General features: G+C 45.5%; 1 protein-coding gene across 1 annotated transcript in view; it reads left to right on the top strand.

The window, feature by feature from the left end:
- Nucleotides 1–254: 254 nt before the first annotated feature.
- Nucleotides 255–24,929, top strand: part of LOC311146309 (uncharacterized protein) — a gene marked incomplete at its 3' end in the record, with an annotated part of 35,442 nt that continues 10,767 nt past the window's right edge. The window contains exon 1 of the mRNA XM_084182799.1: nt 255–302. The remainder of the gene's footprint in view (nt 303–24,929) is intronic.

The following is a 24,929-nucleotide window of genomic DNA, read 5'->3' as shown; positions in this document are numbered from 1 at the left end:
CTTTCTTTTTCCTGAGGTCTTAACAGCCAAAAAGCACATGTTCATATAAGATTTGTATCACATTCTACATTTGAAATGCTTTTTATTTTATTTTATTTTTTACAGTGGATAAAAGTAGAGACTCAGAGCTAGAAAATTGTATATCATACACCACAGTTGAGGAACACAGAAGTTGATGAGTTTGTAACCCCACTTTTCTGGGAGGACCATTTTTCCCTGCAAGTTTCACTTTCACATTTATCTGTCCCAGTGCAGACATTTGAAGGATGAAATAACGGACGCTGCATCATTCAGAGACAAAGGTAAGAGCAGTAAAACCTCAACAATATATATTTTGGCCTGATGTTCATCAATGCTTGTAATATATCATTCATTATGATGGTCAACATTTCTATACATATTTTAATGTCTTTGAGTACCCACATGCTACAATGATCAATAGGCATGACTTGCACTTTACATTTGCAACATAGATGGGAGTTAAATTGGTGGCTAAATTTACTTTGTTGGATGATCACTGTTAAAAGATCCATCATTAACTAATTTACTGGATTGACTTAAGGTAGCTATTGATTTATTATTTGTTTACAAAAATGACCTTAGCATTTTTGTGTTTTCAACATTGCCAAGTGCCGACCATAATGTAGTACAGTAAACACAGCCTAGGTAGTTGGCTGTGGCTGCAGCGCTTGAATGTGCCTTTTCATAGAAGGGTCTGGAATATGGAAGAAGCGCACAAGCTGCACCCTGCCCATAAGATCAGGGTGGCGTTTCCATTTCCATCAGCTTGGCAGAGATTCTGAATGCGACATAGATACGCATCCAGTCATTACACTAGCTGACTGGCCAGTTTAGCAAGTGCTTTGTTAACTTTGTTCAGATTAGCAGTTTGAAGTGACCCAAATAAAAATAAAAAACATATCCGATACAAATTCTTTCTTTTTCCTGAGGTCTTAACAGCCAAAAAGCACATGTTCATATAAGATTTGTATCACATTCTACATTTGAAATGCTTTTTTTAAATTTATTTTTTAACAGTGGATAAAAGTAGAGACTCAGAGCTAGAAAATGGTATATCATACACCACAGTTGAGGAACACAGAAGTTGATAAGTTTGTAACCCCACTTTTCAGAAAATGGCACTTGAATGTTTTGGTACACCTACTGGAGAGCTCTTCTTTGTCTACACCCATAAAGCATTGTTCACACCCTCTTAAGCCTTAGCCCCACCCATCTCTTTAAGGAGTCACATGAGGCCATGTGCTAAACAGAGTGAGTAGTACGGTAGTGTACTAAACAACCAAAGATTTCAAGACTAAAGGCTGGTTTATACTACGTCTATCGACATGTCTGTAGACAGTTGTTGCAGTGACATCATGAACATTCTATTGTCGTCCGACATTAAACTTGTGGTTGTCGTTATGAAAAAGTATGAACACAAAAATGACAAGCTGCATGACATCAGCATCCTGGGGGTCAAAAATAGCCTAACTGGTGTATTTTAACACCAATAAACCCATCAGTTTAAAAATGAATTTAGTTTACAGTGCATTTGGAAAGTGTTCAGACCCCCCCTTACAGTCTTATTCTAAATGGATTTTAAAAAAGTATATATATATCATCAATCTACACACAATACCCCATAATGACAAAACAAAAACAGGTTTTTAGAAATGTTTGCAAATGTATTAAAAATAAAAAACAGAAATACCTTATTTACATAAGTATTCAGACCCTTTGCTGTGAGACTCGAAATTGAGCTCAGATGCATCCTGTTTCCATTGATCATCATTGAGATGTTTCTACAACTTGATTGGAGTCCACCTGTGGTAAATTCAATTGATTGGACATGATTTGGAAAGGCACACACCTTTCTATACAAGGTCCCACAGTTGACAGTGCATTTCAGAACAAAAACCAAGCCATGAGGTTGAAGGAATTGTCCGTAGAGCTCCGAGACAGGATTGTGTTGAGGCACAGATCTGGGGAAGCCTGTCAACTATGCGTCTGTCTATCCCTGTTCTGTCCTCTCCGCACAGGCTATACAAACGCCTCACACCGTGTGGCTGCTGCCACTCTAACCTGGTGGTCCCTGCACGCACGACCCACGTGGAGTTCCAGGTCTCTGGCAGCCTCTGGAACTGCCGTTCTGCGGCCAACAAGGCAGAGTTCATCTCAGCCTATGCTACCCTCCAGTCCATCCACTTCTTGGCACTGACGGAAACATGGATTACCACAGAAAACACTGCTACTCCTACTGCTCTCTCCTCGTCTGACCATGTGTTCTCGCATACCCCGAGAGCATCTGGTCAGCGGGGTGGTGGCACAGGAATCCTCATCTCTCCCAAGTGGACATTCTCTCTTTCTCCCCTGACCCATCTGTCTATCTCCTCATTTGAATTCCATGCTGTCACAGTCACTAGCCCATTCAAGCTTAACATCCTTATCAGTTATCGCCCTCCAGGTTCCCTTGGAGAGTTCATCAATGAGCTTGACGCCTTGATAAGTTCCTTTCCTGAGGATGGCTCACCCCTCACAGTTCTGGGTGACTTTAACCTCCCTACGTCTACCTTTGACTAATTTCTCTCTGTCTCCTTCTTTCCACTCCTCTCCTCTTTTGACCTCACCCTCTCACCGTCCCCCCCTACTCACAAGGCAGGAAATACGCTTGACCTCATCTTTACTAGATGCTGTTCTTCTACTAATCTCACTGCAACTCCCCTCCAAGTCTCCGACCACTACTTTGTATCCTTTTCTCTCTCGCTCTCCTCCAACACTACTCACTCTGCCCCTACTCCTATGGTAATGCGCCGTCGCAACTGTTAGAAATTGCGTAATTCAAATCTGGTATTGGAATAAGAGAAAACATAATCAAGAGATATTCAATCCAAGCTAAATTTATTATATGCAAAATGTATGTATGATAAGTATGATGGTTCGTATACGGGCTCACTGAAATACCACGCAGGGCAGACAGAGAACTGATCCATTGTCCTGAGTTCTTCTTCAAATACTCTGACAGAGATAGTTCCCACTCTCTGCTGGCCAATCAGAGTAGAGACTGAGCGTGGTTTAGACTTACTCAGCCTATCCGTTGGCGCACAGGCTGGTTCCAGCCCCTTGGCGCTCCACTGTTGCCAGGTGTCTAGTTGTTTTGCAACTTATCCAGAAAGTCAGCACTTTTGCAGTACACGTCCTTGGACGGTTCACAGATCACAAAGAAGCAGTGTAGTCTAGTATTTTGAGACCCAAGTTCTTATCTCATCCTACCCCCTAACGTTCCTCACATGAATCACAGCTTGTTATGTGAAACAATTTATATCAGTACAGTACAAACCTTCTATGTTTAATCACCAATGCATTCCTTCTAAGCTATTCATCACATCCAGATCCAATTATGAGAAAATAGATCCCCACACAACCTTCGCTCTCTCTCTCCCGCTACTCTCTCCTCTTCCATCCTATCATCTCTTCCCTCTGCTCATTCCTTCTCCCTCCAATCTCTTGATTCTGCCTCCTCAACCCTCCTCTCCTCCCTTTCTGCATCCTTTGACTCTCTATGTCCCCTATCCTCCCGGCCGGCTCGGTCCTCCCCTCCTGCTCCGTGGCTTGACGACTCATTGCGAGCTCACAGAACAGGGCTCCGGGCAGCTGAGCGGAATTGGAGGAAAACTAGACTCCCTGCGGACCTGTCATCTTTTCACTCCCTCCTCTCTACATTTTCTTCCGCTGTTTCTGCTGCTAAAGCCACTTTCTACCACTCTAAATTCCAAGCATCTGGCGGAGCTAGCATGTTGGAGTGAACGGCTGTGTGTGAGAGGCTCCTGCAACTTTTTTGCGAAATAATCTAACCTAACTTACTTTATTGCACTTGTTACAACAAACGTTTCTTTCTAATACAATATTGTAACTTTCTATGTGAAAATGCCTAGTAATAAGTGAACAAAGGACAATAAATCCACATCGGAGGCCTACTCCCCACTAAACAACGAGACAGACATGGCGGAAGGCACAGGTAACAACGTGACACTTACAGAACTTACCCGGGCTTTGGGAGAACTACGTGTTGCTATAGCGGAGGATCTTAAGGCTACTATTGCTGAACTGGACACTAAAATCGAGAGCACCATTCGAACGGTCGCTTCGCAGGGCCAGAGTATTGTGGACCTTGAGAAAGCTTCTGAATTCAACGCTGGCAGGATCGACGAGTTAGAGAAGCTATGCACGTCATTGCAGGATAGTGTGCAGAGGCTTTCTGTGAAAGTGGTCGACCTGGAGGGCAGATCCAGGCGTCATAACCTTCGCGTTGTGGGTCTGGCAGAAGGGGTGGAGGCGGGCTCTCGCCCCACCGACTTCTTCACCAAGCTATTGAAGGATGCAATGGGACCGGATGTTTTGGCTTCGGATCCCCTACTGGACCGTGCACATCACGCCCTTGTCCCAGTGCCTGGACCGGGCCAGCGTCCTCGCCCAGTAATCATCTGTTATCACAGTTTGAAGACCAAGGATCTTATCCTGCGCGAGGCTCGAATGAGGGGCAACCTGTTACATAAAGGGCACCCCTTTCGTGTCTATGAGGATTATACGCCCGATGTGGCAAAGCACCGCGCTGGCTACAGATATGTCATGACCAAACTCTACAAACTCCATCTTCGCCCAGCCTTGCTCTTCCCTGCAAGACTAAGAATTACCCCGCCTTCCGGGGAGAAGATTTGGCTCTTCTCGGTTTTTGACGCAGAGATGTTTATCCGGGAATACAGTGATCCCTCGCCACTTCGCGGTTCACTTATCGCGGATTCGCTATTTCGCGGATTTTCATAATGCATTTTTTTTTTTGGGGTGCATTGTGCTCTGCATTCTGATTCGCTAAAAACTCACTCCCGCTTCTTGTATCAAAACATGCTACGAATTGTGCTATCATTTTGTCGTCTCGTGCAGTTATGTGTACATACATAAAACAGCTTGGCAAATTTACATTAAATTGGCCAAATTATCTTGTAATTTCGAACATCTCCTAAACCCATAATGTCGACGAAACGGCCTGGACCGACAAAAGCACCTGCGGATGGGCCCAAACGGCGGAAGATGCTACCTATCTCAGATAAAGTTAAACTTCTGGACATGCTAAGGGAAGGTAAATGACAAAGCCACAAAGCGACGATGAAAGAGAAGAGGGAGAAGAGGACACGAGAGATGAGGAGGAAGGACTAACGCTTGGTCGCTTAGCAACCATGGTGCGAATGGCCACTGAATTTAAGCGAGTAGCTGAGGAATGGGACCCTTTGATGAGCCGTTCATTACAGTTCTCCAACGTAATCGATGGTGGCATGTCGGTGTACAAGGATCTTTTTGCAAAGAAGAAAAAAGAGCGACAACAGCTGCCTATCACTATGTTCTTCTCCCGAACAAACACACCTGCACCGCGGGCTTCAGAAGAAGAGAACACTGCAGAGCGCAGTCAGGATGCAGCGGCCCAGTCTGAAGAGCAGTGAAACGGCCTACACGTGAGTCACTGTATTTGTATACATGTAATAGTTGCTAATTGTAAAAAAAAAAAGTTTTCTATTTCGCGGATTTCACTTATCGCGGGTCATTTTCGGAACGTAACCCCCGCGATAAACGAGGGATTACTGTATACGACAATCCCCCATACAGGTTAGAGTGCCTTGTCATTGTCTGTTAGCGTCTGCTCATGGACTCGAATCCATACTATACCATAACGGGTGAAACCGTATTAAACGGTCTCAGCAAGGGCTACCGAACATGTAATACGCTGAGCTGACCAATGGAGGGCGGTCAGAGCTCTCATTTAATGTTAATTTCACTTTCATTCCGACTGGGTTTAGAGCGATGCCTGTTTTGGAGGCTTTCCAGGTCGGATCATTGACCCTTTCGGATGGATATACTTATATTCCCCCATTTTTGTTTTGTTTTGTTTTGTTATTTATTTTTCAATTATTACATTATTCCTATTACCATACCATGTATTTATTGCTTGCAGGGGTCTGATGGTTGGGAAGGGGCAGACGCAGACACCTGGATAGCAAGTTGATGCTTTGTGCTGTTCTGCCTTTGTCATAGCCTGGCCCGCTCTCACGATTTGATTCCCACCAGCCCTCCGTGGTGCTTGTGTCTGTGTAGGTGTGCATACATATAATAATTATTATTTGTACTTTATTATTATTTTCTCTTAGCATTTTAGTATTATGTATGTGTATATTTTAAATTAGTATAGATTATTATTCTGGGGTATGAATGTTTGTGTATGTAGATGTGTGTGTATGGATGTACAGTGAGGGAAAAAAGTATTCGATCCCCTGCTGATTTTGTACGTTTACCCACTGACAAAGACATGAGCAGTCTATAATTTTAATGGTAGGTTTATTTGAACAGTGAGAGACAGAATAACAACAACAAAAATCCAGAAAAACGCATGTCAAAAAGTTTAGAAATTGATTTGCATTTTAATGAGGGAAATAAGTATTTGACCCCCTCTCAATCAGAAAGATTTCTGGCTCCCAGGTGTCTTTTATACAGGTAACGGGCTGAGATTAGGAGCACACTCTTAAAGGGAGTGCTCCTAATCTCAGTTTGTTACCTGTATAAAAGACACCTGTCCACAGAAGCAATCAATCAATCAGATTCCAAATCTCTCCACCATGGCCAAGACCAAAGAGCTCTCCAAGGATGTCAGGGACAAGATTGTAGACCTACACAAGGCTGGAATGGGCTACAAGACCATCGCCAAGCAGCTTGGTGAGAAGGTGACAACAGTTGGTGCGATTATTCGCAAATGGAAGAAACACAAAATAACTGTCAATCTCCCTCGGCCTGGGGCTCCATGCAAGATCTCACCTCGTGGAGTTGCAATGATCATGAGAACGGTGAGGAATCAGCCCAGAACTACACGGGAGGATCTTGTCAATGATCTCAAGGCAGCTGGGACCATAGTCACCAAGAAAACAATTGGTAACACACTACGCCGTGAAGGACTGAAATCCTGCAGCGCCCGCAAGGTCCCCCTGCTCAAGAAAGCACATATACAGGCCCGTCTGAAGTTTGCCAATGAACATCTGAATGATTCAGAGGAGAACTGGGTGAAAGTGTGGCTCAAGAAGAAGCGCATTAAGGTCCTGGAGTGGCCTAGCCAGTCTCCAGACCTTAATCCCATAGAAAATCTGTGGAGGGAGCTGAAGGTTCGAGTTGCCAAACGTCAGCCTCGAAACCTTAATGACTTGGAGAAGATCTGCAAAGAGGAGTGGGACAAAATCCCTCCTGAGATGTGTGCAAACCTGGTGGCCAACTACAAGAAACGTCTGACCTCTGTGATTGCCAACAAGGGTTTTGCCACCAAGTACTAAGTCATGTTTTGCAGAGGGGTCAAATACTTATTTCACTCATTAAAATGCAAATCAATTTATAACATTTTTGACATGCGTTTTTCTAGATTTTTTTGTTTGTTATTCTGTCTCTCACTGTTCAAATAAACCTACCATTCAAATTATAGACTGATCATGTCTTTGTCAGTGGGCAAACGTACAAAATCAGCAGGGGATCAAATACTTTTTTCCCTCACTGTATGTATGTGTATGCGTGTGTATGTATCTGTATATATTTAAGAATATTTATTTTATATGTATATTTTTTTGTATGTGTATGTATACATGTGTTTGTATGTGTATGTAGGTGTGTGTGTATGTATGTGTGTGTGTATGTGTGTGTGTATGTATATGCACTGCTCAAAAAAATAAAGGGAACACTTAAACAACACAATGTAACTCCAAGTCAATCACACTTCTGTGAAATCAAACTGTCCACTTAGGAAGCAACACTGATTGACAATACATTTCACATGCTGTTGTGCAAATGAAATGGACAACAGGTGGAAATTATAGGCAATTAGCAAGACACCCCCAATAAAGGAGTGGTTCTGCAGGTGGTGACCACAGACCACTTCTCAGTTCCTATGCTTCCTGGCTGATGTTTTGGTCACTTTTGAATGCTGGCGGTGCTTTCACTCTAGTGGTAGCATGAGACGGAGTCTACAACCCACACAAGTGGCTCAGGTAGTGCAGCTCATCCAGGATGGCACATCAAAGCGAGCTGTGGCAAGAAGGTTTGCTGTGTCTGTCAACGTAGTGTCCAGAGCATGGAAGCGCTACCAGGAGACAGGCCAGTACATCAGGAGACGTGGAAATGTGCATGTGTCTGCTCAAACGGTCAGAAACAGACTCCATGAGGGTGGTATGAGGGCCCGACGTCCACAGGTGGGGGTTGTGCTTACAGCCCAACACCGTGCAGGACGTTTGGCATTTGCCAGAGAACACCAAGATTGGCAAATTCGCCACTGGTGCCCTGTGCTCTTCACAGATGAAAGCAGGTTCACACTGAGCACATGTGACAGACGTGACAGAGTCTGGAGACGCCGTGGAGAATGTTCTGCTGCCTGCAACATCCTCCAGCATGACCGGTTTGGCGGTGGGTCAGTCATGGTGTGGGGTGGCATTTCTTTGGGGGCCGCACAGCCCTCCATGTGCTCGCCAGAGGTAGCCTGACTGCCATTAGGTACCGAGATGAGATCCTCAGACCCCTTGTGAGACCATATGCTGGTGCGGTTGGCCCTGGGTTCCTCCTAATGCCAGACAATGCTAGACCTCATGTGGCTGGAGTGTGTCAGCAGTTCCTGCAAGAGGAAGGCATTGATGCTATGGACTGGCCCGCCCGTTCCCCAGACCTGAATCCAATTGAGCACATTTGGGACATCATGTCTCGCGTGGAGGCCACACACATTACTGAGCCTCATTTTGACTTGTTTTAAGGACATTACATCAAAGTTGGATCAGCCTGTAGTGTGGTTTTCCACTTTAATTTTGAGTGTGACTCCAAATACAGACCTCCATGGGTTGATAAATTTGATTTCCATTGATAATTTTTGTGTGATTTTGTTGTCAGCACATTCAACTATGTAAAGAAAAAAGTATTTAATAAGATTATTTCATTCATTCAGATCTAAGATGTGTTATTTTAGTGTTCCCTTTATTTTTTTGAGCAGTGTATGTGTGTATGTGTGTGGGTGCACGTGTGTGTATTTGTGTGTGTGTATGCGTATATATATACGCACGTGTGTGTGTGTGTGTATGTATGTAGGTATGCACATGTATGTGTGTGTGGATGTGTATATGTGTATGTGTGCACATATGTATATATAAATCACTATTTTTGTAAATTATTTTAAAATTATTATTATTATTATTATTGTTATTTTATTTTATTGGGGGGTACGTTCAATTTATCAAAATCCTTGTTCCCATCTCCTAACCCACAATATGTAACTGTACTGCTGTCTATGTCGGTTACGGTTACTACGTTTAGACCGGCATTGCTTAGCAATAGAATCTTGTGATGATACATCTTGCTTATCTCAGGGATTGACCCAAGATGAACCTTAAGTGCGTAATATGTTTAAGTTGCAACTTATTCTGTTTAGGTTTATTAGATGCTAATTGAACACTTTAAGCGCGGGAGCCTCCTCAGTTCATATGTTAGTAGAAGTTCTAGGATAGTGAGAGGTGAACGTATAGTTGGGATTTTATTTTTGTTTTACCTCTTGTTCGAGGTCGCGCCGTGCTTTTTTGGCATCGGCCAGACAATGTGTTTGTTATTTTTTTTTCTTTTTTTTTTTCTGTCCTATTTGTGTATGCCTGTTAAATGTGGGTTGATGGGGGGCGGGGTAAAGGTTGGGGAAAGTAGGGGAACAGGGTGGAGAGTAAAGGTGCTTGCGGGGGGGGGGGAGGGGTGGGTTGGATACTGCTCGGGTGTAGGTGCTACATAAAATCAAATCAAATCAAATGTTATTGGCCACATGCGCCGAATACAACAGGTGCAGACATTACAGTGAAATGCTTACTTACAGCCCTTAACCAACAGTGCATTTATTTTTAACAAAAAAGTAAAAATAAAACAACAACAAAAAAAAGTGTTGAGGAAAAAAAGAGCAGAAGTAAAATAAAATAACAGTATGGAGGCTATATATACAGGGGGGTACCGGTGCAGAGTCAATGTGCGGGGGCACCGGCTAGTTGAGGTAGTTGAAGTAATATGTACATGTGGGTAGAGTTAAAATGACTATGCATAAATAATTAACAGAGTAGCAGCAGCGTAAAAGGATGGGGTGGGGGGGCAGTGCAAATAGTCCGGGTAGCCATGATTAGCAGTTCAGGAGTCTTATGGCTTGGGGGTAGAAGCTGTTCAGAAATCTTTTGGACCTAGACTTGGCACTCCGGTACCGCTTGCCGTGCGGTAGCAGAGAGAACAGTCTATGACTAGGGTGGCTGGAGTCTTTGACAATTTTGAGGGCCTTCCTCTGACACTGCCTGGTATAGAGGTCCTGGATGGCAGGAAGCTTGGCCCCAGTGATGTACTGGGCCGTACGCACTACCCTCTGTAGTGCCTTGCGGTCGGAGGCCAAGCAGTTGCCATACCAGGCGGTGATGCAACCAGTCAGGATGCTCTCGATGGTGCAGCTGTATAATTTTTTGAGGATCTGAGGACCCATGCCAAATATTTTCAGTCTCCTGAGGGGGAATAGGCTTTGTCGTGCCCTCTTCACGACTGTCTTGGTGTGTTTGGACCATGATAGTTCATTGGTGATGTGGACACCAAGGAACTTGAAGCTCTCAACCTGTACCACTACAGCCCTGTCGATGAGAATGGGGGCGTGCTCAGTCCTCTTTTTTTTCCTGTAGTCCACAATCATCTCCTTTGTCTTGGTCACGTTGAGGCAGAGGTTATTGTCCTGGCACCACACCCTATAGGCTGTCTCATCGTTGTCGGTGATCAGGCCTACCACTGTTGTGTCGTCGGCAAACTTAATGATGGTGTTGGAGTCGTGCCTGGCCATGCAGTCATGGGTGAACAGGGAGTACAGGAGGGGACTGAGCACGCACCCCTGAGGGGCCCCCGTGTTGAGGATCAGTGTGGCAGATGTGTTGTTACCTACCCTTACCACCTGGGGGCGGCCCGTCAGGAAGTCCAGGATCCAGTTGCAGAGGGAGGTGTTTAGTCCCAGGATCCTTAGCTTAGTGATGAGCTTTGAGGGCACTATGGTGTTGAATGCTGAGCTGTAGTCAATGAATAGCATTCTCACGTAGGTGTTCCTCTTGTCCAAGTGGGAAAGGGCAGTGTGGAGTGCAATAGAGATTGCATCATCTGTGGATCTGTTTGGGCGGTATGCAAATTGGAGTGGGTCTAGGGTTTCTGGGATAATGCTGTTGATGTGAGCCATGACCAGCCTTTCAAAGCACTTCATGGCTACAGACGTCAGTGCTACGGGTCGGTAGTCATTTAGGCAGGTTATCTTAGAGTCCTTGGGCACGGGGACTATGGTGGTCTGCTTGAAACATGTTGGTATTACAGACTCAGTCAGGGACATGTTGAAAATGTCAGTGAAGACACTTACCAGTTGGTCAGCACATGCTCGGAGTACACGTCCTGGTAATCCGTCTGGCCCTGCGGCCTTGTGAATGTTGACCTGCTTAAAAGTCTTACTCACATCGGCTACGGAGAGCGTGATCACATAGTCATCCGGAACAGCTGGTGCTCTCATGCATGCTTCAGTGTTGCTTGCCTCGAAGCGAGCATAGAAGTGGTTTAGCTCGTCTGGTAGGCTTGTGTAACTGGGCAGCTCGCGGCTATGCTTCCCTTTGTAGTCTGTAATAGTTTTCAAGCCCTGCCACATCCGACGATCGCCAGAGCCAGTGTAGTACGATTCAATCTTAGTCCTGTATTGACTCTTTGCCTGTTTGATGGTTCGTCAGAGGGCATAGCGGGATTTCTTATAAGCGTCCGGGTTAGAGTCCCGCTCCTTGAAAGCGGCAGCTCTACCCTTTAGCTCAGTGCGGATGTTTCCTGTAATCCATGGCTTCTGGTTGGGGTATGTACGTACGGTCACTGTGGGGACGACATCATCGATGCAGTTATTGATGAAGCCAGTGACTGATGTTGTGTACTCCTCAATGCTATCTGAAGAATCCCGGAACATGTTCCAGTCTGTGCTAGCAAAACAGTCCTGTAGCTTAGCATCTGCGTGATCTGACCACTTTTTTATTAACCGAGTCACTGGTGCTTCCTGCTTTAGTTTTTGCTTATAAGCAGGAATCAGGAGGATAGAGTTATGGTCAGATTTGCCAAATGGAGGGCGAGGGAGAGCTTTGTATGCGTCTCTGTGTGTGGAGTAAAGGTGGTCTAGAGTTTTTTTTCCTCTGGTTGCACATTTAACATGCTGGTAGAAATTAGTTAGAACGGATTTAAGTTTCCCTGCATTAAATTCCCCGGCCACTAGGAGCGCTGCATCTGGATGAGCGTTTTCTTGTTGATGTATGGCCTTATACAGCTCATTCAGTGCAATCTTAATGCCAGCATTGCTTTGTGGTGGTAAATAGACAGCTATGAAAAATATAGATGAAAACTCTCTTGGTAAATAGTGTGGTCTACAGCTTATCATAAGATACTCTACCTCAGGCGAGCAAAACCTCGAGACTTCCTTAGTATTTGATTTTGTGCACCAGTTGTTGTTTACAAATATACACAGACTGCCACCCCTTGTCTTACCGGAGTCAGCCGTTCTATCCTGCCGATGTAGCGTATAGCCTGCTAGCTGTATGTTATCCATGTCGTCGTTCAGCCACAACTCGGTGAAACATAAGATATTACAGTTTTTAATGTCCCGTTGGTAGGATAACCGTAATCTTAGGTCATCCAATTTGTTCTCCAATGATTGAAGATTGCCTAATAGGATTGATGGGAGCGGCAGTTTACTCGCTCGCCGTCGGATCCTTACAAGGCACCCCGACCTACGTCCACGATATCTCCGTCTCTTCCTCATGCGAATGACGGGGATTTGGGCCTTGTCGGGTGTCTGTATGATATCCTTCGCGGCCGCCTCGTTGAAGAAAAAATATTCGTCCAATACGAGGTGAGTAATCGCTGTCCTGATATCCAGAAGCTCTTTTTGGTTATAAGATACGATGGCAGAAACATTATGTACAAAATAAATTACAAATAACGCGGAAAAACACACATAATAGTACAATTGGTTAGAGGGCTGTAAAACGGCAGCCATCTTCTCCGGCGCTGTTATCTATGCTGATCGTGATGTTTTGGTGCGCTTTTTTACCTTTTTCGTGAGTTACATGTTATGCAGGCCACCATAGGAACTACAAATGAGAGGAGGGCGGGGCTTACATTCACTTCCTGGAATGTCAAGGGTTTAAACGATCCAATTAAGAGAGGCAAGGTCCTAGCCCACTTGAAAGCACTTTCAACTGATATTATATTTTTGCAAGAAACCCATCTGAAAAACAATTCTCATAACAGACTTAAATGTAAGTGGCAAGTGTATCACTCTAACTTCTCTGCCAAAACGAGAGGCACAGCGATTCTGGTACGGAAAGGAATTCCCTTTCTACATAAAACCACTATTGTGGATAAAGAGGGTCGTTATGTGATCGTAATAGGAGAGATCCACTCTACTTCTGTAACTCTACTAAATATCTATGGGCTTTTTTCAAAAGAGTCCTTGCCCTGATTCCAGATATCTCCCATACTAATCTGGTCATTGGAGGGGACCTTCACTTTGTACTGGACCAATATTTGAGCACGCCCCCATTCTCATTGACGGGGCTGTAGTGGAACAGGTTGAGAGCTTCAAGTTCCTTGGTGTCCACATCACCAACGAACTATCATGGTCCAAACACACCAAGACAGTCGTGAAGAGGGCACGACAAAGCCTATTCCCCCTCAGGAGACTGAAAATATTTGGCATGGGTCCTCAGATCCTCAAAAAATTATACAGCTGCACCATCGAGAGCATCCTGACTGGTTGCATCACCGCCTGGTATGGCAACTGCTTGGCCTCCGACCGCAAGGCACTACAGAGGGTAGTGCGTACGGCCCAGTACATCACTGGGGCCAAGCTTCCTGCCATCCAGGACCTCTATACCAGGCAGTGTCAGAGGAAGGCCCTCAAAATTGTCAAAGACTCCAGCCACCCTAGTCATAGACTGTTCTCTCTGCTACCGCACGGCAAGCGGTACCGGAGTGCCAAGTCTAGGTCCAAAAGACTTCTCAACAGCTTCTACCCCCAAGCCATAAGACTCCTGAACAGCTAATCATGGCTACCCGGACTATTTGCACTGCCCCCCCCACCCCATCCTTTTTACGCTGCTGCTACTCTGTTAATTATTTATGCATAGTCACGTTAACTCTACCCACATGTACATATTACCTCAACTACCTCAACTAGCCAGTGCCCCCGCACATTGACTCTGCAACGGTACCCCCCTGTATATATAGCCTCCCTACTGTCACTTTATTTTACTTCTGCTCTTTTTTTTCTCAACACTTTTTTTTGTTGTTGTTTTATTTTTACTTTTTTTGTTAAAAATAAATGCACTGTTGGTTAAGGGCTGTAAGTAAGCATTTCACTGTAATGTCTGCACCTGTTGTATTCGGCGCATGTGACCAATAAAATTTGATTTGATTTGATTTGAATATTTGGTTAGATCCTCTACCCGGCGAACCCCTACCTCCTATTCAAGTGAATTCTTGAATACCTACATAAAAAATTCGAACTTATTTGATATATGGAGGATCTCTAACCCTACGGGTAGGGAATACTCCTTTTACTCTCATGTTCACAATGTATATACTCGAATTGACTACTTTTTGGTTGATGCTAAACTACTCCCCTATACCTGTAATGTGAGATATCATGATATTATAATCTCTGACCACAGTCCACTCACCTTCTCCCTGAGATTGGGTGACATCGTACCAAACGAGAGGGTCTGGAGGTTGAATCCTCAGCTCCTCACAGAACCAACATTCTGTGAACATTTTAAAGACCAAATTAAATTTTTCTTTGATACCAATGACAACACAGAGACTTCCCCAGCATTATTGTGGGAAACGCTGAAGGCTTATTTGAGAGGCTGTATCATCTCCTTTCAGACTGCCAGGAGTAGGCAAAACAGAAGAAAATTGGTAGAACTGGAGGGACAAATTCACTTACTGGATAGGGAGAATGCTAGAAATCCATCTATGGAGAAACATAAAAAAAATGATGTCTTTAAAATGTAAATACAATCAGATCCTCTCGGCTAAAATTGCTAAATCTTTTCTCTATGCCAAGCAAAAATATTTTGAGTTTGGTGACAAACCACACAAATTACTCGCCAGACAACTTCGAAAAAATGTGAGTGACCGAATGATTCACATCAATGACAGATTCCGTCAGTTTTATGAGACTCTATATACATCTAAAGTGGATCCTAAACCCTTAATTATGCAAAACTTTTTGGAGGACTGTTCGCTGCTCTGGCACCCCAATGGTGGAACAAGCTCCCTCACGACGCCAGGACAGCGGAGTCACTCACCACCTTCCGGAGACATTTGAAACCCCACCTCTTTAAGGAATACCTGGGATAGGATAAAGGAATCCTTCTTCCTCCACCCCCCATAAATAAAAAAATTAAAAAAGTGGTTGTCCCACTGGCTATCATAAGTTGAATGCACCAGTTTGTAAGTTGCTCTCGATAAGAACGTCTGCTAAATGATGTAAATGTAATGTCCATTGCTCATGTTTCTTGGCCAAAGCAAGTCTCTTCTTCTTTTTGGTGTCCTTTAGTAGTGGTTTCTTTGCAGCAATTCGACTATGAAGGCCTGATTCACGCAGTCTCCTCTGAACAGTTGATGTTGAGATGTGTCAGTTACTTGAACTCTGTGAAGCATTTATTTGGGCTGCAATTTTTGAGGCTGGTAACTCTAATGAACTTATCCTCTGCAGCAGAGGTAACTCTGGGTCTTCTATTCCTGTGGCGGTCCTCATGAGGATGGGATAGGATAAAGGAATCCTTCTACCCCCCCCCCCCCCCCCCCAATTGTAAAGTGGTTATCCCACTGGCTATAGGGTGAACGCACCAATTTGTGAGTCGCTCTGGCTAAGAGCGTCTGCTAAATGACGTTAATGTGCCCTTGAGCAAGGCACTTAACCCTAATTGCTCCTGTAAGTCGCTCTGGATAAGAGCGTCTGCTAAATGACTAAAATGTAATGTAATGTAAATGTAATCTTCCTGCCCTGAACCAGGAAGACTCTAACTTCCTGAATAAGGAAATATCTCTTGAAGAAATTAGAGAAACAATTACATCTCTAAAGAGTGGCAAGACCCCGGGCCCAGATGGATACCCTGGTGAATTCTATAAAACATTCAGCAACATGCTCTCTCCCTACCTGCACAAAATGTTTGTTCGGGCCAATGAGGATGGAGCTCTCCCATCTACTTTGGATGAGGCGTTTATTACAGTTATACATAAGAAGGGTAAAGATCCGGAAGAGGTAGGGTCATACAGACCAATATCCCTCCTTATTACAGACCAAAAGATTTTAGCAAAAACTCTGGCTAACAGGCTTAGCACTTTAATTGGCAAATTGGTCCATTCGGACCAGACCGGCTTTATCCCTAACAGAAACTCATTCTTCAATGTCAGGCGCCTCTTCAACATTATGTATTCTCAGAGGTTACCTAACGTGGACCTTGCCGTTATATCTCTTGACGCCGAAAAGGCCTTTGACCAAGTTGAGTGGCCCTATCTATTCAAGTTCCTACAGAAATGTAATATTGGAGATGGGCTCATAAATTAGATCCAGCTTTTACATAGGAACCCCTGTGCGAGAATACTCACTAACCAATCACTGTCGCCCCGATTTAACCTTTACAGAGGGACAAGGCAGGGTTGTGCGCTGTCGCCTATGCTCTTCGCCCTAATTATTGAACCTCTCGCTCAAGCGATCAGATCTCATTCAGCAATACACGGCTATAATACTAAAGATACTCTAAATAAGATTTCCCAATACGCAGATGATATTCTCCTCTATGTAACAGAACCCCAAGCTAGTATTCCAGCTATTCTTGAGGTGATTAAGTTGTTTGGTACCTTCTCAGGATACAGAATAAATTGGAACAAGAGTGAATTAATGCCCATACGGTTGCAAAACACCTCCTGGCTAGAACATCTTCCAGTTAAGTTATCTTCAGAAAAATGTATCTACTTTGAAATTGTAGTTACTCCTTACTATTTAAAGAGAATTTCCCATCTCTGATGCAAAATCTCAAAGCAAACATACAATCTCCCAATTTCTCTGCTCGGAAGAATTAATGCCATTAAAATGGTCTTCCTCCCACAACTGCTCTACCTATACCAGAACATCCCAGTATTCATACCTAAATCCTTTCATAAACAACTGGACTCTATTATCAATCCTTTCATCTGGGATTATAAAACACACAGGATAGGTAAAAAACACCTATGTAAATCCAAGATGGAAGGAGGATTGTCTCTCCCAAATTTTATATTTTACTATTGGGCCGCTAACCTCCGCGCTGTTAACTTTTTGCTGGATGACGCATCCCCGCCATCCAGCTGGCTTAGTATGGAGCGTGAGGAGTGTCACCCCTTCTCTATTGGTGCTGTGATTTTGTCACCTGTCAATCTGGAGATGTCACTTTACCGTAACAATCCTATTATACATAGCACAGTCTGAATCTGGAAGCAAATTAAAGTCCACTTTGAGCTTAGACCAATATCATTCATGCTCCCTGTTGCCAGGAATCCCTCCTTTGCCCCCTCTAACCTTGATAACACCTTTGAGCGATGGGGAGAGTTGGCGATAAGTACCATAGGGGATTTATATATAGGAGGGACCTTTGCTTCCTTTGAATCGCTGAGGGAAACTTATAACCTTCCCAGAAGTAACTTTTTCAGATACCTACAAATTAGAGACTATGTTAGAAAACACCTCCCAACATTTGGGAATGCTAAACCTTCCTTGTTTGACGGATGCATAAAAATATGCCCCACCTCAGACAAACTGATATCTCGTCTATATGACGCTTTTCAATCTGTTAGCGCACCCTCTACTGATGCCATTAAGGCAAAATGGGAGGAAGAACTAGGGACTGATATTTCAGTGGCAGACTGGGAGGATAGCTTGGAGTATATCCACACCTGCTCCATTAACTCCAGACATCGTCTCATACAATTTAAGGTATTACACAGATTACACTATTCCAAAACTAAACTGCATAGGATATTTCCTGATACATCCCCCCTATGTGTGATAAATGTCAAGCTGAGCAGGGTACACTACTCCACTGCTTTGCCCTATGCTCTAGCCTGTATGGTTATTGGTGTGGAATTTTTGGGGTCCTCTCTGAAGTTCTGGAGACTTCAATAGACCCAGACCTGCTTCTGATAATCCTGGGAGTGTCCGATTCCCTAAACGGATTAACCAACTCCCAAAAACAACTCATCTCTTACAGTCTCATTTCGGCAAAAACATTTATCTTGTTGTTTTGGAAAAGGAGGGAAGCGCCCTCTACCAAATTATGGCTCAGCGAATTGGCAAACACTGTACACTTAGAAAGAATTAGATATATTCTGAACAATAAATTATCAACATTTGATCAAATCTGGCAGCCTTTCCTCTCTTACTTGGACCAGTCGGCGCTGTGAATTTGTACTTTTTAACGCACACTCAATTGTCATATTGTAATCTACCTTTGGGCAGCGTGTGCTGGCCCCGCCACCCAAACAATCTGGAGGGGAATAGGGTGGAATAAGGGGGGGGATAAAGGGGGGTATAAGTGGGGGGGTTACATCTACCCTTTTTCTTTCTACCTGTCCCTGTTCTGTATGTCTTGTTTTGTAATATTTGTTTTGTGCCCAGAACTCTGGGTCTTGTTGTTCATGTCTGTTCTCTTATGTTTAGATAAGAACTGTACACGTGTCTTTCATACCTATACACCATTCTTGTGTGTGTTCAATAAAAAATATTTGAACAGAAAGTCGAAGCATCTGCCTCTAACCCTAGGAAGCTCTTTGCCACCTTCTCCTCCCTGCTGAATCCTCCTCTCCACCCTCTCCGAGTTGGGCATCTCCGGCGCGGCTCACTCTTGGATTGCGTCCTACCTGACAGGTCGCTCCTACCAGGTGGCGTGGCAAGAATCTGTCTCCGCACCACGTGCTCTCACCACTGGTGTCCCCCAGGGCTCAGTTCTAGGCCCTCTCCTATTCTCACTTGGCTCTATCATATCCTCACATGGCCTCTCCTATCATTGCTACGCAGACGATACACAATTAATCTTCTCCTTTCCCCCTTCTGATAAACAGGTGTCGAATCGCATCTCTGCATGTCTGGCAGACATATCAGTGTGGATGACGGATCACCACCTCAAGCTGAACCTCGGCAAGACGGAGCTGCTCTTCCTCCCGGGGAAGGACTGCCCGTTCCATGATCTCGCCATCACGGTTGACAACTCCGTTGTGTCCTCCTCCCAGAGTGCAAAGAGCCTTGGCGTGACCCTGGACAACACCCTGTCGTTCTCCGCTAACATCAAGGCGGTGACCCGATCCTGTAGGTTCATGCAGAATACATTTACATTTACATTTTTAGTCATTTAGCAGACGCTCTTATCCAGAGCGACTTACAGTTAGTGAATACATATTTTTTTATACTGCCCCCCCCGTGGGAATCGAACCCACAACCCTGGCGTTGCAAACGCCATGCTCTATCAACTGAGCTACATCCCTACCGGCCATTCCCTCCCCTACCCTGGACGACGCTGGGCCAATTGTGCGCCGCCCATGAGTCTCCCGGTCGCGGCCGGCTGCGACAGAGCCTGGATTCGAACCAGGATCTCTAGTAGCACAGTTAGCACTGCGATGCAGTGCCTTAGACCACTGCGCCACTCAGGAAGCCACTCACTTAGGACACTCACTTAGGACCTGCGCCACGCAGGAAGCGGCACAGGTCCTAATCCAGGCACTTGTCATCTCCCGTCTGGATTACTACAACTTGCTGTTGGCTGGGCTCCCTGCCTGTGCCATTAAACCCCTACAACTCATCCAGAACGCCGCAGCCCGTCTGGTGTTCAACCTTCCCAAGTTCTCTCACGTCACCCCACTCCTCCGCACACTCCACTGGCTTCCAGTTGAAGCTCGCATCTATTACAAGACCATGGTGCTTGCCTACGGAGCTGTGAGGGGAACGGCATCTCCGTACCTTCAGGCTCTGATCAGTCCCTACACCCAAACGAGGGCATTGCGTTCATCCACCTCTGGCCTGCTGGCCCCCCTACCTCTGCGGAAGCACAGTTCCCGCTCAGCCCAGTCAAAACTGTTCGCTGCTCTGGCACCCCAATGGTGGAACAAGCTCCCTCACGACGCCAGAACAGCGGAGTCACTCACCACCTTCCGGAGACACTTGAAACCCCACCTCTTTAAGGAATACCTGGGATAGGATAAAGTAATCCTTCTACCCCCCCTTACCCCAATCCCCCCCCCAAAAAAAATTATAGTAAAGTGGTTGTCCCACTGGCTATCATAAGGTGAATGCACCAATTTGTAAGTCGCTCTGGATAAGAGCGTCTGCTAAATTACGAAAATGAAAATGGGAAGGGTACCGAAAAAATTCTGCAGCATTGAAGGTCCCCAAGAACACTGTGGCCTCCATCATTCTTAAATGGAAGAAGTTTGGAACCATCAAGACTCCTCCTAGAGCTGGCCACCTAGCCAAACTGAGCAATCGGGGGAGAAGGGCCTTGGTCAGGGAGGTGACCAAGAACCCGATGGTCACTCTGACAGAGCTCCAGAGTTCCTCTGTGGAGATGGGAAAACCTTCCAGAAGGACAACCATCTCTGCAGCACTCCACCAATCAGGCCTTTATGGTAGAGTGGCCAGACAGAAGCCAATCCTCAGTAAAAGGCATTCAACTGATTTCAAAACTCGGTCCTCCAGAAAGTGAGGAGAATTACCAACACTTTTGCAGTTCTTCATGATATCTTTCAAAAAAAGCTGCATTATAATGGATTACCTACACATACTGATCAGCTCATGTTATAGACAGAAGCATGCTATATGGCCGAGCTGCGACGAGTCTTCGACCACCCAGTCAGCGGACGAGAAGCGGCCAGACCAGTGGCTGACTTCGCCATTGAGTTCCGCACCCTCACCGCCGAGAGTGGGTGAAATACAGAGGCACTGGTCACTGCTTTCCACCAGGGTCTGTCTAACTCCGTCAAGGATGATCTGGCCTCTAGGGAACTGGGAGAGGACCTCGAGTCCCTGATAATGCTGGAAATCAGGTTTGACAACCGCCTCCAAGAATGCGTGAGACAGCGCCTTCTTGACACCACCCCAGTATCCTGGTTTCCTGAGGACCCCAAGCCCCACGAGCCCAGCATTGGACGCACACGTCTGAGCCCACAGGAACATGACAGGCGCATGCACGAAGGCTACTGCCTCTACTACGGAGGTCTATGCGATCTCCATGCTACATTCCCAGAGCTGACGGGAAACGCCAGGGCTCGCCAGGACAAGGGGAGACCCTGATGAGCTGTGCAGTTTCACCCCGGCTACCCAGTCACCATCAGTCAATACCCACAACCCTCCACTGGGTCAACCGTCAGCACCAGATGCTAGCCTTCGTGGACTCCGGGGCCGCGGATAATTTAATTGATCAAGACGTCGCCAGAGAATTACAAATCCCCACCGTGAAATGTCCCATTCCTCTGCGGATTCAAGCCCTTGATGGACGCCCCATTGGTTCCGGCCAGGTGGAATATCAGACCAAGCCCATTCTACTGCACGTTGGGGTGAAACACTCAGAGACTCTTAGTTTTCTTTTGATCACTGCTCCCGAGAACCCCCTTATCCTAGGGTACCCTTGGCTAGCGCTACATAACCCACTATTCTCCTGGTCCACAGGACACCTACTAGACCGGGGTAAGAACTGCCGGACAAAATGTCTAAGACCCCCACCAAGAGCCTCACCTCATCCTCCTGCATCCATTGAAGACCAAGACTTCTCCGCTCTCCCTCCCAAATACTTCGACCTCCGGTTGGCCTTCAGTAAGAGGCAAGCCGCCACCCTCCCTCCTCATCGTCCATACGACTGTGCCATAGACCTCCTACGCGGCTCCACCCCTCCCCGGGGCCGTCTTTACTCCCTCTCGACCCCTGAAGTAGCAGTCATGGACAATTACATCCGGGAGTCGCTGGAGGCAGACTTCATTCGCTCCTCAACATCCCCAGCTGGTGCAGGCTTCTTCTTCGTGGGAAAGAGGGATGGAGGTCTGCGCCCCTGTATCGATTACCGAGGGCTGAACAGGATTACGATTAAAAATCATTACCCCCTACCCCTGTTGTCCGCGCCTTGGAGCTGGCCCAAGGGGCCCAATTCTTCACCAAACTGGACCTCCGCAACGCTTACAATCTGGTGTGAATCAGGGAGAGAGATTAATGGAAAACTTCCTTTAACACCCCTAGTGGCCACTATGAGTATTTAGTCATGCCATTCGGATTATTGAACTCACCGGCAGTCTTCCAAGCATTGGTCAATGATACTGTTAGGGATATGTTGAATCGGTTCATCTTTGTTTAACTCGATGACATCCTGATCTTCTCCAAGATCCTTCTGGAACACATCTTGCAAGTCCGCCAAGTCCTGAGACGCCTCCTGCAGAGTCAACTATGACCAGTCCATTCTCTTCCCCACACCTGCCCCTCCAACCCCTCGACTTGTTCGGGACTTCAACCAACTACGTGGTGGTCGGCCTGCCTCGGCGTCTGGAGCCGCTCCTAGAAGGGGGGGTACTGTCATGGTTCCACCTGTCACCAGAGGGCGGCAGAGACCGGCCTAGAGACATTAACGACGCTCAGGTGTGTCCTATTAGTCATGAGGATTTCCCTGTTAAAATAGGTGTGTTTTCTGTTGTCCTTTGCAGAAGCTTGAATTGTTTACCGTGTGCATTTGTTTCCTGAGTGAGTTTTTGAGACTTAGTGTTTGTTGTTTTTCTAGTGTTACTGTGATCCTTCGGTTACCGTTTTTCAGTACAGTAATTATGTTTATCCTTAACCACTGATTCCTCGTCTGGTCTCTTCTCTGCACCTGGGTCCTACCTCACCATGTCACAGCTTGGGCCAAGAAACACGAGACATTAGACCGGTGGAAATCTGTCCTTTGGTCTGATGAGTCCACCGCCGTGTCTTTGTGAGACGCAGAGTAGGTGAACGGATGATCTCTGCACGTGTGGTTCCCACCGTGAAGCATGGAGGAGGAGGTGTGATGGTGTGGGGGTGCTTTGCTGGTGACACCGTCTGTGATTTATTTAGAATTCAAGGCACACTTAACCAGCATGGCTACCACAGCATTCTGCAGCGATACGCCATCCCATCTGGTTTGCACTTAGTGGGACTATAATTTGTTTTTCAACAGGACAATGACACACCTCCAGGCTGTGTAAGGGCTATTTTACCAAGAAGGAGAGTGATGGAGTGCTCAGCATATGTGGGAACTCCTTCAAGACTGTTGGAAAAGCATTCCAGGTGAAGCTGGTTGAGAGAATGCCAAGCGTGTGCAAAGCTGTCATCAAGGCAAAGGGTGGCTACTTTGAATAATCTAAAATATATTTTGATTTGTTTAACACTTTTTTGGTTACTACATGATTCCATATGTGTTATTTCATAGTTGTGATGTCTACACTATTACTCTACAATGTAGAAAATAGAAAAAATAAAGAAAAACCCTTGTATGAGTAGGTGTGTCCAAACTTTTGACTGGTACTGTACAGTGCCTTGCAAAAGTATTCATCCTCCTTGGCGTTTTTCCTATTTTGTTGCTTTACAACCTGTAATTTCGATCCCCGGGACCACCCATACACAAAAATGTACAGTGGGGAAAAAAAGTATTTAGTCAGCCACCAATTGTGCAAGTTCTCCCACTTAAAAAGATGAGAGAGGCCTGTAATTTTCATCATAGGTACACGTCAACTATGACAGACAAAATGAGATTTTTTTCTCCAGAAAATCACATTGTAAGATTTTTAATGAATTTATTTGCAAATTATGGTGGAAAATAAGTATTTGGTCACCTACAAACAAGCAAGATTTCTGGCTCTCACAGACCTGTAATTTCTTCTTTAAGAGGCTCCTCTGTCCTCCACTCGTTACCTGTATTAATGGCACCTGTTTGAACTTGTTATCGGTATAAAGGACACCTGTCCACAACCTCAAACAGTCACACTCCAAACTCCACTATGGCCATGACCAAAGAGCTGTCAAAGGACACCAGAAACAAAATTGTAGACCTGCACCAGGCTGTGAAGACTGAATCTGCAATAGGTAAGCAGCTTGGTTTGAAGAAATCAACTGTGGGAGCAATTATTAGGAAATGGAAGACATACAAGCCCACTGATAATCTCCCTCGATCTGGGGCTCCACGCAAGATCTCACCCCGTGGGGTCAAAATGATCACAAGAATGGTGAGCAAAAATCCCAGAACCACACGGGGGGACCTAGTGAATGACCTGCAGAGAGCTGGGACCAAAGTAACAAAGCCTACCATCAGTAACACACTACGCCGCCAGGGACTCAAATCCTGCAGTGCCAGACGTGTCCCCCTGCTTAAGCCAGTACATGTCCAGGCCCGTCTGAAGTTTGCTAGAGTGCATTTGGATGATCCAGAAGAGGATTGGGAGAATGTCATATGGTCAGATGAAACCAAAATAGAACTTTTTGGTAAAAACTGAACTTGTCGTGTTTGGAGGACAAAGAATTCTGAGTTGCATCCAAAGAACACCATACCTACTGTGAAGCATGGGGGTGGAAACATCATGCTTTGGGGCTGTTTTTCTGCAAAGGGACCAGGACGACTGATCCGTGTAAAGGAAAGAATGAATGGGGCCATGTATCGTGAGATTTTGAGTGAAAACCTCCTTCCATCAGCAAGGGCATTGAAGATGAAACGTGGCTGGGTCTTTCAGCATGACAATGATCCCAAACACACCGCCCGGTCAACGAAGGAGTGGCTTCG

The sequence above is a fragment of the Coregonus lavaretus genome (genome assembly GCF_964263955.1).
Source record: "Coregonus lavaretus genome assembly, chromosome: 19".
In the NCBI taxonomy this organism is placed as follows: Eukaryota; Metazoa; Chordata; class Actinopteri; order Salmoniformes; family Salmonidae; genus Coregonus; species Coregonus lavaretus.
The sequence above is the reverse complement of the archived record's forward strand: the minus strand, read 5'-3'. Positions and strand labels throughout refer to the sequence as shown.